At 42.0% G+C, this 17,519-nt stretch overlaps 8 non-coding genes across 8 annotated transcripts; all 8 read left to right on the forward strand.

Moving 5' to 3' along the window:
- Positions 1-71: 71 nt before the first annotated feature.
- On the forward strand, positions 72-153 carry trnas-uga (transfer RNA serine (anticodon UGA)). Its single transcript has one exon. It is a non-coding gene; the product is annotated as a tRNA-Ser (tRNA).
- A 304-nt stretch (positions 154-457) lies between these two features.
- On the forward strand, positions 458-539 carry trnas-aga (transfer RNA serine (anticodon AGA)). The gene has a single exon. It is a non-coding gene; the product is annotated as a tRNA-Ser (tRNA).
- Positions 540-820: 281 nt separating this feature from the next.
- trnas-aga (transfer RNA serine (anticodon AGA)) lies at positions 821-902 on the forward strand. Its single transcript has one exon. It is a non-coding gene; the product is annotated as a tRNA-Ser (tRNA).
- Positions 903-1,205: 303 nt separating this feature from the next.
- Positions 1,206-1,287, forward strand: trnas-aga (transfer RNA serine (anticodon AGA)). The gene has a single exon. It is a non-coding gene; the product is annotated as a tRNA-Ser (tRNA).
- Positions 1,288-1,589: 302 nt separating this feature from the next.
- Positions 1,590-1,671, forward strand: trnas-aga (transfer RNA serine (anticodon AGA)). The gene has a single exon. It is a non-coding gene; the product is annotated as a tRNA-Ser (tRNA).
- Positions 1,672-1,975: 304 nt separating this feature from the next.
- On the forward strand, positions 1,976-2,057 carry trnas-aga (transfer RNA serine (anticodon AGA)). Its single transcript has one exon. It is a non-coding gene; the product is annotated as a tRNA-Ser (tRNA).
- Positions 2,058-14,946: 12,889 nt separating this feature from the next.
- trnak-cuu (transfer RNA lysine (anticodon CUU)) lies at positions 14,947-15,019 on the forward strand. Its single transcript has one exon. It is a non-coding gene; the product is annotated as a tRNA-Lys (tRNA).
- A 524-nt stretch (positions 15,020-15,543) lies between these two features.
- On the forward strand, positions 15,544-15,654 carry trnal-caa (transfer RNA leucine (anticodon CAA)). Its single transcript has 2 exons — positions 15,544-15,581; positions 15,609-15,654. It is a non-coding gene; the product is annotated as a tRNA-Leu (tRNA).
- Positions 15,655-17,519: the final 1,865 nt, after the last annotated feature.

The following is a 17,519-nucleotide window of genomic DNA, read 5'->3' on the forward strand; positions in this document are numbered from 1 at the left end:
GGAGTTGAATTCCTTCATGAAAATAATGATTTGTAACCGATGAATGTCAAAGGTGAACACTAGTGTATGTCGTTGTCGTGGCCGAGAGGTTAAGGCGATGGATTTGAAATCCATTGGTGTCTCCCCGCGTAGGTTCAAATCCTGCCGAGAATGATAGCTTTACTAACTCAGGGATGCGAAAAGTTAACCTGGAAAGAAGCACAAGTTCCTTGGACCATTTGATTAAACAAAACAAAGGCCAGATAACATGTTAATCACATGAACTTCTGCACAGATTGATCTCTGAAGACACAGCTTCTTCCTCTGACCCATTTTGAAAGATTGACCATTTCTAACAAACAAACAAAAAAGCTTTTTCTTTATCGCCATAACTTAGGTCTGTCTCAGGAGTTGAAGTCCTTCATGAAAATGATGATTTGTAACCTTTGAATGTCAAAGATGAACATGCATGTATATCGTTGTCGTGGCCGAAAGGTTAAGGCGATGGATTAGAAATCCATTGGGGTCTCCCCGCGTAGGTTCGAGTCCTGCCGACAACGATAACATTATTGACTCAGGGTTGCTTAAAGTTAACCTGGAAAGAAGCAATAGTTCTTTGACCATTTGATGAAACAAAACAGAGGGCAGACGTGTCTTTGATCACATGAACTCTTGCACATATTGATCTCTGATGACACAGCTCCTTCCTCTGACCCATTTTGAAAGATTGACCATTTCTAACAAACAAACAAAAAAGCTTTTTCTTGATCGCCATTGAAATCCTCCATGAAAATGATAATTTGTAACCGTTGAATGTCAAAGATGAACATACATGTATGTCGTTGTCGTGGCCGAGAGGTTAAGGCGATGGATTAGAAATCCATTGGGGTCTCCCCGCGTAGGTTGAAATCCTGCCGACAACGATAACTTTACTGACTCAGGGTTATTGAAAATTAACCTGGAAAGAAGCACAAATTCCTTGGACCATTTGATTAAACAAAACAAAGGCCAGATCACATGTTGATCACATGAACTCCTGCACAGATTGATCTCTGAAGGCACAGTTCCTTCTTCTGACCCATTTTGAAAGATTGACCATTTCTAACAAACAAAAAATAAGCTTTTTCTTGATCGCCATATCTTAGGTCTGTCTCAGGAGTTGAATTCCTTCATGAAAATGATGATTTGTAACCGTTTAATGTCAAAGGTGAACACTAGTGTATGTCGTTGTCGTGGCCGAGAGGTTAAGGCGATGGATTAGAAATCCATTGGGGTCTCCCCGCGTAGGTTCAAATCCTGCCGACAACGATAACTTTACTGACTCAGGGTTGCGAAAAGTTAACCTGGAAAGAAGCACAAGTTCTTTGACCATTTGATGAAACAAAACAGAGGGCAGATGTGTCTTTGATCACATGAACTTCTGCACAGATTGATCTCTGAAGACACAATTCCTTCCTCTGACCCATTTTGAAAGATTGACCATTTCTAACAAACAAAAAATAAGCTTTTTCTTGATCGCCATATCTTAGGTCTGTCTCAGGAGTTGAATTCCTTCATGAAAATGATGATTTGTAACCGTTGAATGTCAAAGGTGAACACTAGTGTATGTCGTTGTCGTGGCCGAGAGGTTAAGGCGATGGATTAGAAATCCATTGGGGTCTCCCCGCGTAGGTTCGAATCCTGCCGACAACGATAACATTATTGACTCAGGGTTGCGAAAAGTTAACCTGGAAAGAAGCACATGTTCCTTGGACCGTTTGATTAAACAAAACAAAGACCAGATAACATGTTGATCACATGAGCTCTTGCACAGATTGATCTCTGAAGACACAGCTCCTTCCTCTGAACCATTTTGAAAGATTGACCATTTCTAACAAACAAACAAAAAAGCTTTTTCTTGATCGTCATATCTTAGGTCTGTCTTAGGAGTTGAATTCCTTCATGAAAATGATGATTTGTAACCGTTGAATGTCAAAGGTGAACACAAGTGTATGTTGTTGTCGTGGCCGAGAGGTTAAGGCGATGGATTAGAAATCCATTGGGGTCTCCCCGCGTAGGTTCAAATCCTGCCGACAACGATAACACTATTGACTCAGGGTTGCGAAAAGTTAACTTCAGACTTTTGCTGCACAACGCCTCTTGGTGTAAAATGCAGTGAAAGTTCCAGAATACCTGGTCTGGGTTAGCCTCTCGTACCTTTTTTCTCAACTTGACAACCACTCCGGCCTTTCTTCCTACCATGGAAGGTGCACCATCCGTAGCCACACTGACAGCGCGACTCCAGTCCACCTCCAGATTTTCAAGGGCCCCGACAAGGCTAACAAACACGTCGTTAGCTGTAGTCCTGTCTGTCATGGGTACCACGGAAACAAACTCCTCTCTGACATTCAAGGCAGCATCCACTCCGCGAATAAATATCGCCAACTGAGCCGTATCAGTCACATCAGTGCTTTCGTCAAGAGCAATGGAGAACACGACGAAGGATTTAATCTTTTCTTTAAGTTGGCTATGCAAGTCGCTGGAGAGCTCTTCCACTCTCTCGGTCACTGTTTGTCGGGATAAGCTGATGTTCGCAAGAGCTTGTCGATTTTCTGGACACACTAGCTCGGCTGCCTTTATCATGCACGTCCTCACGAATTCGCCCTCAGAGAAAGGCTTGGAAGCTTTGGCTATCTCCCATGCGATGACATAGCTCGCCTTCACTGCCCATAAACATGAAATAAAATGTTAAGTTAGTATTGAGAATGAGGAGTCACGGTCGGCCATGTTGGCAGGAGACGCTGTTGGTTGCCAGGGGCAACGCCATCAGAACTTAACGGAGGCTCGCCGAGACAGAAATCCCCATTCGAAAACAGCTTCAGTTAACGTAAAAATAAGAATTTGAGAAGATATACAATTAAAACGAACCTTCATATGTCTCTCGGCATTTCGAGAAAGCCGCTTGCTGTTTTTGGAGGGATGAGGCTAGCTCGTTTAGCTTTTGTGTCCTACGTTGCCCTGTGTAGTCGTTGTACTTCTCCTGATGGGTCTCGTAATGTCGTCTGATGTTGTACTCCTTTGGCACAGCCACTTGTTGCGAACAAATTAAACACACTGGTTTGCCCCTCACTTCCCAAAAGAAATACTTTTCTTTCCATCTCTCCTGAAAGATTCTACATTCAGAGTCAACCTTCCGCTTTTTAGACAACATCCTTCCTGACTGATGTCGCGCGACTCGTCAGTTAGTACCTTGGACAGTGCACGCGCTGCCGGTCTCTGTTGCAGCGCGTGCACTGGTCTCTGTCCAAGGTACTGAGACCGGCACGAGCGAGGGACAAACTGTTGGATTACGTGGAAATTAATTAAATGAATATTATACTTAAAACCATTAACACTCTGGGGTCTAATGCCCACCGGTGGGCATTTTTGACACATCTCCAAAAACACATCTGTAACTCTGTGAGTTTTTGTCATTCAAACATATAAGTGACACCATTAAAAACCTTGAAACTTCTAGTTTTCAAATATATACATATTAAAATAAATTATATAGCTGGCCCTTTTTAAAGAAAGTGAACAGAAATCTTTGGATTTTCTGTAGTCGCAGACTGCAGCAGCTTCCTCGGCCACACCTATCGCTATTCACATGTAAAGTACCAGGTGATTGAGTGGCTATTCACAGGTGAGAACACGCCCCATTCAGCCAGCATGTGGGGGAAGGCAGCAATGTCCTGCCAGTGACAGACAATTATCACATGGAGAGTGACAGGGGGGTGGGGGGAATCAGGGGTGTTACACACCCATCTAATTAGTATTCAACTAACAGAGACACTGACTGGAGTTACAAAAACTTTTTTACAGTTTGTGTGAAAACAACAAAACATTTCTGACTGCACTTTTTACTTTTATGCAGCCAACACTTTTGTTTACAAGGTTCAACCTTCAAAAGTCTTGGCTAGATTTATTTATAGTGCGTTTTCTTGCACTGTTTGAAGACCTCTAAAACTTGTTTTTTTGTACAGTTGTGTTTCCCCTCAATTGAAATAAAACTTGTTTGTATTACATTCACTTCACTCTCATATTGTTTTTTGTTAGGTTTTTCAGAATACAACCATATGTGTCACTTTTGCATAGATGTTTACAGTTGCTTGAAATACTTGAAAATGTCAAGGTGATGACAACTGCCTCAAAGTCTCTGAAAAGGCCTTGGACACAAGGGGGTTAAGGATCAAAAAACAAAAGTAGATTTAAATTTGTTGATAATAGTATTATTTATTTAAAAAAAAAAAAAAACTTCTCAACCACTGATGTAACCGGGCCGGTTGTGATGTCCATTCGGGCCGGTTTCAGCCCGCGGGCCGTTACCATGGCATCAGTGTCATAGACCAATTCTAACTTGTTTAAAGAGGTAAAATATGTCTCCTTTAATACTCATAAAAGCTGCCATTTTCGCTCAGCAGCTAGGGATTCGCCAAAGTCCGTTTCACACCATAGCATCAGAAAATCTTTTGAAAACCTGCAAAAATTGACTTTACATGTCAAGAATAGCAGATGAGGCTCCCCTCCTATCCATAATTATGAATATGTTGATGTTGCTATCATTAACGTGCAGTCATACATCTTCACACAAGAATGAAATAAATAAAGGAGGAGCAAGTAATGTTTCCGCCCAGTTTCAAACTGAGGACCTTTTGCGTGTTAGGCGAACGTGATAACCACTACACTACGCAAACTGGCGTCATGCCTATTCACTAGTGTTCCGGAAGCCAAAGAATGAGGTAAGTTTTCCCAAATTTCGTTGCTCGCAGAAAGAGTTTGTGGAGTCGCAACAAATTGAGTCAGAAGTGGGATTGTAACACACTCCTCTGGGAGAGCATGGATAAATACAAGCATGGTAAATGAATATGCAAGAAGAAACCAAAAAAGATTCAACTAGCAACACAGAGGTGTGACGTCACATACCATAGATCCTCTCAGCTGGAATCGTGCAATCTGGTGTCATTTCACAACTGACTAGCATACTCAACACATCTTCTTTCCAGAACACAACCATGACAGCACACACCTGAAGGTTCCTCTGTGATTTGAACTGGGATCACTGGATTCAGAGTCCAGAGGGCTGACCTTTACACCATGGAACCCCTTCCACAGTCAATTTACGCTCTCATTCATGCAAATGCTTGACACTGAAAGGGTTTTAGCAACGTGTTTTTTTGTCAATTTTTCAGTGATACTCTTACAGCTTGTATTCTCAGAATTTGCACGACAGTCAAGCAACACATTCTGTATCTTCTTCAATGGTCAAAGGTTAGAATCCGCCTGTCAAGCGGAGGAACAGGGTTCGATTCCTTGATGGAAGGTTGCCATTTTCGCTCAGCAGCTAGGGGTTTGCCAAAGTCCGTTTCAAACAACAGCATCGGAAAATCTTTTTAAAACCTTAAAAAATTGACTTTACATGTCAAGAATAGCAGATGAGGCTCCCCTCCTATCCATAATTATGAATATGTTGATGTTGCTATCATTAACGTGCAGTCATACATCTTCACACAAGGGTGAAATAAATAAAGGAGGAGCAAGTAATGTTTCCGCCCAGTTTCGAACTGAGGACCTTTCGCGTGTGAGGCGAACTTGATAACCACTACACTACTGAAACTGTAACCATGTCCATTCACTAGTGTTACGGAAGCCAAAGAATGAGATAAGTTTTCCCAAATTTTGTTTCAACAAATTGAGTCAGAAGTGGGATTGTAACACACTCCTGTGGGAGAGCATGGATAAATAGAAGCATCGTAAATGAATATGCAAGAGGAAACCAAAAAAGATTCAAATAGCAACACAGAGGTGTGACGTCACATACCACAGATCCTCTCAGCTGGAATTGATCAAGCGTTCACTCTGGTGTCATTTCACAACTGACTAGCCTACTCAACTCATCTTCTTTCCAGAACACAACCATGACAGCACACACCTGAAGGTTCCACCGAGATTTGAACTCCGATCACTGGATTCAGAGTCCAGAGTGCTGACCTTTACACCATGGAACCCCTTCCACAGTCAATTTACGCTCTCAGTCATCCAAATGCTTGACAATTCGCTGGTCAATGGTTAGAATCCGCCTGTCAAGCGGAGGAACAGGGTTCGATTCCTTGATGGAAAGTTGCCATGTGATTGCTGCTGCTTGTGCTTTTTTGTTTGTGTGTTTGTTCTCTGCTTGTCTGCTTACAGGTGCTCCTGGTGCCTCTAAGGCTGGATTCCCCACAAAAGCCTTGGATTGTCTTCAGTTTTGTTTTTACAGGTGTAGCAGCTGGTTGTCTGATTTTTCATTGTTTTCTATGTTTGTCTCTTCATATTTCTGTTCCTTTTTTTCCCTTCTTCGCTCTCCCTCTCTCTCTGTCCCCCGGTCCGGTTCGGCACTATCACACTATCACATCATGTTAAGTATTGTAACAAAAATAAATAAATAAATAAGGAGCTGATGGGCATCAAGGGGAGCTTTACATTCATAAAGCTTCCCTTGGTATAGCAAATGTGTTTGGCATAAACGGTATTCAGATTACAATTCTGCTGCCATAATGCTGGACAGGACTCGGGGTTTAAAAAAAAAAAAAAGAAGTGAGTGCTCATCAAACACAGCTCCAAAGCAGTCCCCAGGTCAGAGCCAGCCTTCTTTAGCAGTTTGCTCAGTTTCTTTGAGTCGCTGGCTCTGATGCTGCTGCCACAGCAGATGCTGCTGAAGAAAGATGCACTCTGCACCACAGACTCATAAGAGATATGCAACAGGTAAACTCCCAGGTGTTCCTCAGCCACCTCTTCTCCTGGGATGGAGACGCTGTTTGGCTTATTGGTGCTCCTCCTAAAATCAGCAGCTGAGGTGATTATTCCCACACCAGGCCACACAGTGGCTGCCCACCTCCCTGCCTCTTGTCCTTCCTTCCCTGGTTACCTGTCAGATTTTATTACTCATTTTAAAAGCTTTGAATAGTTGGACGGTTGCCTCTGTCTATGATCTGTGAACTCCTTACTCCCCTGATTGCTGCTCACACGACCCACTGTTTAATATAACTGAGCTGTTCATTAGATGGAAATGAATCCCTGCATACTCCTAAAAATCACTTTATTTTGAGGCTTTTTCTTCTAATTAAAACCCCACTTTCATAATTACTCGGGACTCTTTGTAAAATGCAAACAAAACCAGAAAGATATGATCTTAGAACTATTAAAAAGTTCTATCTAATTAGAAATAGTGCAAGTTCGGTGCCATCTGTTGGTTTCCTTAGCGAGGAAATAGTTTTTGAATTGTTCTGTATGAATGAATTGGATTCATTCTGAATTCATTCTGAACAGTATTATGATTACAATGAATTAAACTCCAATTGGCCTGAATTGGACTTTATTATTGAAGTGCCCTGAGATGACATTTGTTGTAATTGTAATCGTTTATTTTGGCAACATTTTAAACAAACTGACATTATTCTGTCTTGGAAAACACTGCTGGTGGAAAACATGATACTGGCTGCTGAAAAACTGGCAGAAGTGGACCTTCCAACGTGACAGTGACAGGAAGTAATCAGCTGAAGTCGTCCAGAGATTAACAGAGAACACAAATCAACATTCTGGAATCCGGACTTCACTTCCATCCAGAATCTGTGGTTGGAACCACAGACCAGAAGAGACAGAACAGAAGCCTTCACAAAGCTGTGATGTCATCACTGTAGTGACATCACAATCGATGTCATCTCTGATCTTGTTTGACATCACAAAGTTTATACAGGCCAGACATTTTCACTGCTTTTTCACAGTTGGTCAGGAGTTTATCTGAAGAAACACGTCCAGTTTTTGAAGCATATTTGAAAGTCACAGCAAACGGTTTTCACATCGCCTAAAAAACACTTAATTATTATCTTAAATAGTCATTTTAACAAGCACTTAGAAACAACGCTTACTGTTTCCCTTCCTTAAAGCTATGGTAGGTAATCCTAAAGAGCTAGCAAGAGAGCTAGCAAGATTCGAAAGTGTCCCCTCCTCTAAGCTCCATCCCCCCCCCCCATTCCGTCAGTGCTTCATCCAAAGCCGGTAGAACCGCATGCGCACATGGAGCAGGGAGCCGGCAGAGGGGGGCGTAGGCAGAAAGCAGAGGCATCTGATTGTTTTTTTGTAGGCGACCAATCCGAGACGCTGATCGCGGATTGGTCAGCTTTTTCTCAGTCCTGCAGCTGCCACAGAGGTCTGATTATTTTTGTCCCTTTTTCTAAATACATCTTGTATAGATTTCTCTCAGGATAGACGGACCATTTCACCCAGTATTACAAAATGTGTTTCTGAACAGGATTACCAACCATGTCTTTAAGAATGGCTTCTTGACAGCCACCCTTCCATGGAGCCCATCTCTGATGAGGCTTGGGCCAACAGCCGATGGATCAGCTGAAGGTCCAGATGCATCTCTCAGCTCCTGTGTCAGGTCTTTGCTGGATTTTTTCCTCTTTCTTCAGGACATCACTTTACGCGTCCAGTACGCGTCCGCCCTGAAGGAGCACCAGGAGAACCTCGTGGAAATGAGGGACCTCATGAAATGTGACGACTGCGGGAAGGAATTCAAGAGCATGACGATGCTCAACGTGCACCAGAGGATTCACGAGCCGCTGTACTGAGTTACATTCATCAGCCGCTTCAGTCAGATTGCCAAACACCTTATTGTCCTTTATGAAACACTTAGGTTGATCTGGTGATCAAGGCTTATTCACCATTACATTATTTAGGATGTTCCATGGGCGCTTCATATTATTTTGATTTATTTGTAACATTTTATCATAATGTTGCTTCTTTGCTTGCCTCAACATGTTGGTCAGCCTGTTTTTGTGCATCTCAGCGTTTTTCAGCAACCTCTGTTCTAGTTTTGATGAAGTCTCCATAAAGTTTATTTTTCTTCTTACATGCATTTTTTAATGCCTTTGTTATCCGAGGTTTCTCAGCATAACTATGCTTATGTGAACATAAACCTGTTGGACCGTGTTTATCATAGAGAGATAAATAACAGTTGAAGAATGAATTGTCTGCAGTGTTTACTTCATCTGTATGAAACTCATTCCACTCTTGTTTTAAAGCTCATTTCTGAAGCATTAATTGCTTTAACAGTCCTTACCCTTTCATATCTACGCTTTTCTGTTTTCTTCCTCTGTAGTTGATCATTAAATGTTGCAAATACAGCTAAATGATCACTTACATCACTTATTACCAAACCACTATTTATACCAGTGTCCAAGGAATGTGTAAAAATGTTGTCAGTTAATGTTGCACTATCTGTGGCTCCTCTGCTCGGCTTTGTGATCAGTGGATACAAGCCTCTACCGTATAACGCAGCCAAGAAATCACAAGTTTGTTTAGGACTATGTACCTTTAAGAGGTCCATGTTGAAATCACCACAGATCACACGTGTTTTATTATCTGCTATAATTGTCTGTTCCAACGCTTCAGTCTTGTGCCTCTTGTTTAAAACTTAATAACAATTGCAGGCTTGGATTTGTTATCCTTTCATGCAAAAGTGCAGCAAGCTGATATCTGTTGATTTTCAAGATGAATGTTCTTACTTGCCTTGAAGTGAACCACTTGTTCATTTACATCCTCCACTCAACCTGATAGCCATTAAATACTGTGTCTTCTGAGCTGGTTTGGTGGTTCAACAACAAAACAAATGTAATGAAGTTTTAAAACTGCAGCGAAAGAGATGGAATAAATGGAGATCTGACACATTACGAACTACAGGACAGTTAGGATTATCTGTTGTTTGCATGGAGATAAAACAGATTTTAAAGGTGTTGCAGCTAACATTCAGAAACACTTGGTGTAACTCCAGAGCACCAGAGCCTCGGACCAAAAGAGAAACTAATATAAACTTATTTACTTGAAGAACTTCAGCAGCTCATAAGGCCCTTTATCTGGAGAGTGGGTGGCTCTGGTCTTATCTGGCTCTTTGCTGGAGGCCTTTTAGGCCAGAGGATGTGAGCTCTTAGGATTACCATGACCTGGATGAGTGAGAATCTTCATCAACATGCTGTGTGTGCTGATGCTAACTGTAAAGATGTGAAGCTCAGACAGGAGAGCTGCTTGTTGTATGAGGACACAGTGTGTGTCTTATATGGAGGTGGAAGCCTGGCTCAAATACAGAAATCATTTCTTTGTATGTTACTGATTTAAATGTGTCCTCTCAGTGGCTGTGAAGTACTGTCAGTAATACTGAGCGGGACTCTGCATTGATGGAGATGTGTCTCCCTCTGGTGGCGAATAGAGGAACTGCATGATGTCAGTTTGATGAAGCGTTCAACTAAAGGAGGAAGTGAAAGTCTTCCAGTGGTTCCTGCAGAATCCTGACTCACTGGATGGTTTCCTGCCATGAAAAAGCTCCGTCTGCAGAAGACGAGCAGAACGGAGCCAGCGGGCCTGATGCTGCAGATGTGCTGAACACCACAGATGCAATGGTTGGGACAAAGATGGTTGGAGAGAAGACACAGAGGAGTGAAGGCCAGCTGTAGAAAGAAAAGCACCTCCAGGTCTGCTATCTGATGCTGATATCAGTGAAAATGGGCTTCTTCTTCTCCTGTCTGATGATGTGCTCAGTAATTTCAGTGATACATCCCTCAGGTTCAGCCTTGGTTGGTCTGGTGAACACCTTTACTTTCTCTCACAGCCTGCTGTGTTTTTCACTGACTGATTCCATCTGAGTTATGACGGCAAAACAGGAAACTATGAAAAGATGAGAAAAACATCTGGATTGGACTGATGTGTGTGTGTCCCGTTACTTTAGAAAGCCTGAACTTATAAAGGTTCCTATGGTGACCATGTGTTCTGATAGTGTTGTATGAGTTTTATGAACTCTGAGGTGTCAGACAGAAGCTGTGAACATTACAAGTGTAGCTGCTGCCTCCAGAACCACTTCCGCTGCACCGGCTTCAGGAGCCAGTAGGAACTTTGTCCGTCTCTGACGTCATAAGTAATAACCAATGGGAGAGCAGCTGAGAGTTTGGAACAAGCCCCGCCCCCTCTCTGGCTGCTTCTGCCGGGGTGAAGCACAGAGATAAATCCTCGTTCCCTCTGTTAAAGACACCTTTATGCTCACTGAATACAGTCTGAGGAGAACTCTGAAATGTTTCAGCTAACAGGAAAGTTGTCCACAAGAACAAACACAAGAGGCTTCATGTTTTTAAGTGTATACAGTAGAAAGCGGCCCGGTAGCAGCCCGGGAGCTGAGCGGAAGTACTTCGACTTGCTTTCTGGCACACCTACCGCAAAAACAAATAGACCCCTCTCACGCTCCCAGGTACATTTGATTACTCTTACCTTCTCGGCTGACAGAGCTCGCACCTTCTGACTCCTCGCCGGTTCGTCAACAAACGTGAAAGGTGAAAGTGAAAGGGTGTTGTATTTACGACAGTGTAACCGTACATTACCTCCAAGCCTGTAGGGGGAGCTCCATAGTGGGCTTTTTGAGGAGTTACATTGTATTGCTTTACCGCGGACACTAAAAGATGGAGGCAGCGGTAGAACAACAGCAACAGGGTTCGGTAAAGTTTGACACATATTGACAGATTCGCACTTGCTGAATAAATACCTCCAAAATAAAGCGTCGTTCCAGATCAAATCACACCTCTCTCCATCAGAGAAACATTTGAATCCAAATAAGCTGTCCTTGGAGCAGGAAAATAACATTAGTCTCCATGTGCAGTCGGCTGCAACACCTGCTCCAGAAATATTCAATAACTCCGCTCTAATGAGTCTTAATGCCACTAAAATCACTGCAGACATCAACGGCCTCCTGTTGGTTCTACAAACACAGCTTGTGCTTAATTTGGTGCGTGTGTGAGTGTGAGTATGTTGTTCTGAACAATTTACCAACATCTGTATTACAGACTGTGGTGTCACCTCAGGAGACTCTGATATCCTGCTGCTTATACTACAACAGGTGTGTGCAGCAGGAACAGGGAAAGGATGGATGAGATCTTTATGATATGATGGAGGTTGGAGCTTCAACAAGAAGATGAGAAAAGTCTTTATATTTCCACATTTATTTTCTTCACAGAGTTTCTGCATCATGAAACTGACATCATGCAGTTCATCTTTACACCACAAGAGGGCAAAAAAGTCTCCTTCCGTCCCAGTTCCAGCAGATATTAGTTACATTAGAGCTGAACTGAACATGGATCAGTAACATTTATTCAGTCCTGATCATCAGTGTTTGTCCAGTTATGGTAACAAAGACAAACTGGACACATGTGGCACCCTTAAAGATGATTTACAGCCCTTAAATGACCTCTCCGTCTCCTCTGTAACTGATGAGTTCAACATGTTGAAGAGCTGTTTGAACCAACTCTGAACTCATTCATTCATTCATATCGTCTCACACTTTGATGGAAACGTGTCCCACAAAGAAAAGTGATCATTCATTTCTTTAGATCTAAAATAATCAGTGTTGATAATCTGAGGCTCTTTTGTACAAATCTAACATGTTTTTAATCCTATAAATGATGTGATCATGTGACCGGCACTAAATCAGCTGTCTTCAGATCAGAGGTTATCGTTTTATTTGAATAAAATACTTTATAAAGAATCATTTCAGATGTAGAATATCTAAGTTACACAAAGAGCAGAGGGACCTCGATAAAATGACAAACTGACTTTTCAACAACATTTCTTCTTCTTTTGTGGATTCTCAGAATGTGTCCAAAGTTTTGGTGGACTTTCTTTAAAAAGTGATACATCAGCTATATTCCATCAGCGATATTCCTGAGGAGCCCTCTCCACATCTGCTGAATACAGAAAGTTTGGACGTGTTTGTGGCTGCTGCTGCTGTCCCAGCCATGATGTGTCCAAACTGGGTGTTGTGTTCAGAAAGAAGCATGCACATGCACATGCACATGCACATGCTAAAACAAGGGCACGGATAGAAATGACCTTTGGCCAAATTAAATACAGGTTCATTACTTAAAGCTCTCAGGCACCATGGCTGACTTCTGACAGAGCCATCTTAAATTAATAGTATACTTCATATTTTATACATTTTGTCTTGTGGACAACTTTTCAGGCTCAAGCCTTTTCTTCGTTGAGTCCCTGCAGGTTCTAGTGCCTGAAAGGACTCAGTTTCTCCTGACACAGTGAGGGACCTGTACAGCGACACATATTTCCTTTGATCCTTATTGTTGTGACCTTTGAGTTAGAACTTCTTTTCATAATTTAGCATTGACACAGTAGCAGTTTAAGTCAGAGCAAGTGTAAGAAGGCTAAATGGACAGAGATGATTTCTAACTTTCCACACGTTTAGGTCATGGCACCCCACTGTGAATATAAATGTAAAAAACACATTTCTAACACGTTGCATGAATCGTACAATAATGACAAGTTTGAGTTCAAGTTGTGTTGAATTGTTTAATTATTATTACATGTTTCTCAAGCTGTGGAGAGAAAACAGAATTAAATACAGTTCACAACACGAAATTCTCCTTTATCTGAATTTATACTAACATCCCTCTCCAGTTTCATAATCTCTAGCTTGATCTTTTTTATTTTCAGTTTCTTGTATTCCATATCTAGTTTGCTGCTCTCTTTATTGGACAAACACATTTCTTCAAAGGCTACTTACCACTCTGAAATATATTCCTGTACTTTACCTTCACCTGCTGCCAGGTACGCTTTTGGCTGTTAAGATTGCTCCTGTTGAGATGTAAAAGTGAAAAAATAATATCTGGGTCACACACACAGGATAATATAGTCACAAAGTATGATGATGTGTGTCGATTATTGGGTTATTAATAAAGTGAGCAGGGCCAGTATATTTGTGCTGTACATCTCATACAGAGACAATTCAGCATGCTTTATGTAAACAAATTATGACACAAAGAGGAGAGTCTAAATACATGAGGACAGTAAAATAAATGTCTAACAATTGACAATGGTATGAAACTTTCATAACTTATTTAGTCTGTCTAAAGTTGTTTGCCATGCCGTTTTCTTCGCTTTATTGATCACAGCTGTATTACCATTTCTGGTGATGACACTTTTAAAATCCTCATGCAGCTCCATAAGCATTATTTGTTCAGCTGCCGAAAAAATAAAAGCTCTTGTCTTGCTCTCCTTTTCTGCCATCTCTGTTTTTCCACAATCCACTCGTCAGGGCTTCTTACGTTCCTCGTACACTCGCACTTAGCCAGGCTATGTAAGCCTCGCTTGGATTAGCCTCACTGAGATCCAGCTGAGCTGGCTTCATGGAACGACTTGAGGCTTAATTGGAAGATGGTGTTAGTTCAAGCGACGCTTTCCGGCTACAGCCTGGCTTTCTTTAGCTACTTTCTAGGAATACCCCCCTTGAGTGCCTATGAAAGGTGCCTATAAATAAAATGTATTATTATTATTATTAATTCTGATGTGCGATGAGGCAGTTCTCCTGCAACATTAAGCTCTTTTCCACCAGTACTTACAACCACCTCAATGTGGGTGGGGTCGTTATAGCAAGGAGGTCCAAAAGTCCTGTGATGTCAGTCTTATGTGACACAAACATGACACAACAATTTAGGACATCGAGGCAAAGGTTTACCTGCTGCTTGGTCTATGTCTTTGCGTCTAGCAATCCACCTCGTTGACGATCACAGAATACATCAAATCCAACTGTTGCTGTTGCCGGTTATTGTTAAGGAGTGGCTTTCATGACTCATACAGTGACATCACTCCCTGGCCAATCAGTGGCCTGCAGTCTGTAGATGTCACATTTTCGGCTCAACTCAACTTGACCCCGACCGAGTAGGTGCTAAAAATGTACCACCTGGTGCCAGGAGGTATTACCTCATGGAAAACCCTAACAGCTGAGTGGGATCCAGTCGAGTGGAGTAGGTAGAGGTTGAAAAGGGAGGAATGTGTTCTGATGTCATTCTAAATCTCTGAAAGTTGACTTAGGCTTGTTTTATCTCGTCTTTTTTATTGGAAGGCATGTTTTATAACATGTGAATAGCCCGGCTAGCTCAGTCGGTAGAGCATGAGACTCTTAATCTCAGGGTCGTGGGTTCGAGCCCCACGTTGGGCGTAGCAGTTTTAATAATCAACAGATGTTTGATCCAGCACTTAAAGTCAAAGTTCAGCTCTGTTACCACCATCACAGCGTCCTCAGTGGTGCCTCTTTGAATGATCACAAACCTCCTGAAATGCACAATATGAATCAAAAACATTCAAACTTGCGCAAGAGCATTATGTTTACCTTTCTTTGGGCTCATGTCATTTCTGTATTCCCTTTTTGCTCAAGTATGATCATTCACTTTAAAACAAAATAAGAAAAATCTGAATAACGACCCATGGCCTCTGGCCCTCTCTTGCCTTCATTACTCATCCAGTGACATCACTCCCTGGCCAATCAGTGGCCTGCAGTCTGTAGACGTCACATTTTCGGCTCAACTCGAATCCCTGCCGTGTAGGTGCTAAAAATGTACCTGCTCCCAGCTGTTACTCCCTCATGGAAAACCCTAAAACCTGAGTCGAATATAGTCAAGTGGAGTAGCGTTTTGAATTTTGGTTCACGTTTGTCGTATTTTACACAGTCAGGGAAGTAACCGTGTCAGGATGGCCGAGCGGTCTAAGGCGCCAGACTCAAGGCTTCATTCCTTCCTTAACACAGGGACTTCTGGTCTCCCAAAGGAGACATGGGTTCAAATCCCACTCCTGACATTAATTTCATGCTTAAATCTTACTTGCATATTAGAAGACCATGAAGAAAGCCATGTCAGGCCATGGTGAAAAAGGGCATTTATCTCTGAAGACGGGCCTTCAGTTCCTCCCATTAACATACACAATTCTGATGTGCAATGAGGCAGTTCTCCTGCAACATTAAGCTCTTTTCCACCAGTACTTACTCACAACCACCTCAATGTGGGTGGGGTCGTTATAGCAAGGAGGTCCAAAAGTCCTGTGATGTCAGTCTTATGTGACACAAACATGACACAACAATGTAGGACATCGAGGCAAAGGTTTACCTGCTGCTTGGTCTATGTCTTTGTGTCTAGCAATCCACCTCGTTGACGATCACAGAATACATAAAATCCAACTGTTGCTGTTGCCGGTTCTTGTTAAGGAGTGGCTTTCATTATTCATCCAGTGACATCACTCCCTGGCCAATCAGTGGCCTGCAGTCTGTAGATGTCACATTTTCGGCTTGACTCAACTCGACCCCGACCGAGTAGGTGCTAAAAATGTACCACCTGGTGCCAGGTGGTATTACCTCATGGAAAACCCTAACAGCTGAGTGGGATCCAGTCGATTGACTGAAAAGGGAGGAATGTGTTCTGATGTCATTCTAAATCTCAGAAAGTTGACTTAGGCTTGTTTTATCTCTTCTTTTTTATCGGAAGGCATGTTTTATAACATGTGAATAGCCCAGCTAGCTCAGTCGGTAGAGCATGAGACTCTTAATCTTAATCTTAAAAGCCACAGGTTCCTCTCTCAGTGACAGTCAGCCAGACTCCACCTGATCTGTACAAAGAAGAGAAGCAAACAGTCGAAATGAGCTACTTTTTTAGTACTTTACGTTCAACAGACACTGAGGGTGGGGGTATTTCTACATGCATTCACTTCTTTTACATTACATTTAGCAGACGCTTTTACAAATTAGGATAATTAGGATATGATGACAGACAGTCATCATTGAAAAAAATAAACGTGCACAATCGGCCTCCTATAATGCAATCAATGCAGTTTCCAAGTATAGAATCGAGTGTAGGAGCGAGTGAAATTAAAGAATTCCCGATTTCCATGTCTTTTTTTAAAATTTAAAGAAAAAAAAATGTAATTTTAAAACATTTTTTTATTTTTTTTTATTTTCCCGGTTTGGAATGTCTCGCGGACCGGTACTGATTTAAGAGATCAGTATTTAACAACTTTGTTGCACAAAGGCTGGGTGGCCTCTCGCGGCCCAGTTTCCCTTTTTAAATAAACATTCCAGTCATTCGTATTGAATGTTTACAACGTGGTTGAACATCAAACATTTAGATGCAAACCTTGAAGACGTAGAACGTTTCAAACTGGATGTTTCAGCTGTTGTCTCGAAGCAAGTTCATCAACAGTTTCAAGTTCTCTGCCCGACTGATGTACTTAGAAGGTTTTGGATCAACATCAAATGAATCCCTGGAGTCAAAAGAACCACCACTTTTATTATGGGTTGTCCAACAGATAATGGTGAGAATATAGAGGGGGATGGCCACTATAACGCTGTTTTCACGTAGTTGTTAGCTGCTCACTGGTGTGAACTATGAACCCGAACGAGTGTGTACAAGTATAGCAGATTTTCAGCTTCCCACATGAGAAGCCTGGACAGAAATGTTTGTTTTGATTTAAAAACCTCTTTACTCCATGACCCTTTCTCTTAGTGCAGAATTAGAACCCCAGAATGTTCTAATTTATTCGCTGAGCCCCCTGTGACATCACACAGAACCCCCCTTAATGTACAGAATACGGAACCCGTGGAAGTCGGATCCTTACCAGACCGGTGCAGAGTAACACCTGTTTCAGTAGTTTGTGAAAGCCTTTAACTAACTTCA

This window comes from Odontesthes bonariensis, chromosome 11 (genome assembly GCF_027942865.1).
Source record: "Odontesthes bonariensis isolate fOdoBon6 chromosome 11, fOdoBon6.hap1, whole genome shotgun sequence".
Classification (NCBI taxonomy): domain Eukaryota; kingdom Metazoa; phylum Chordata; class Actinopteri; order Atheriniformes; family Atherinopsidae; genus Odontesthes; species Odontesthes bonariensis.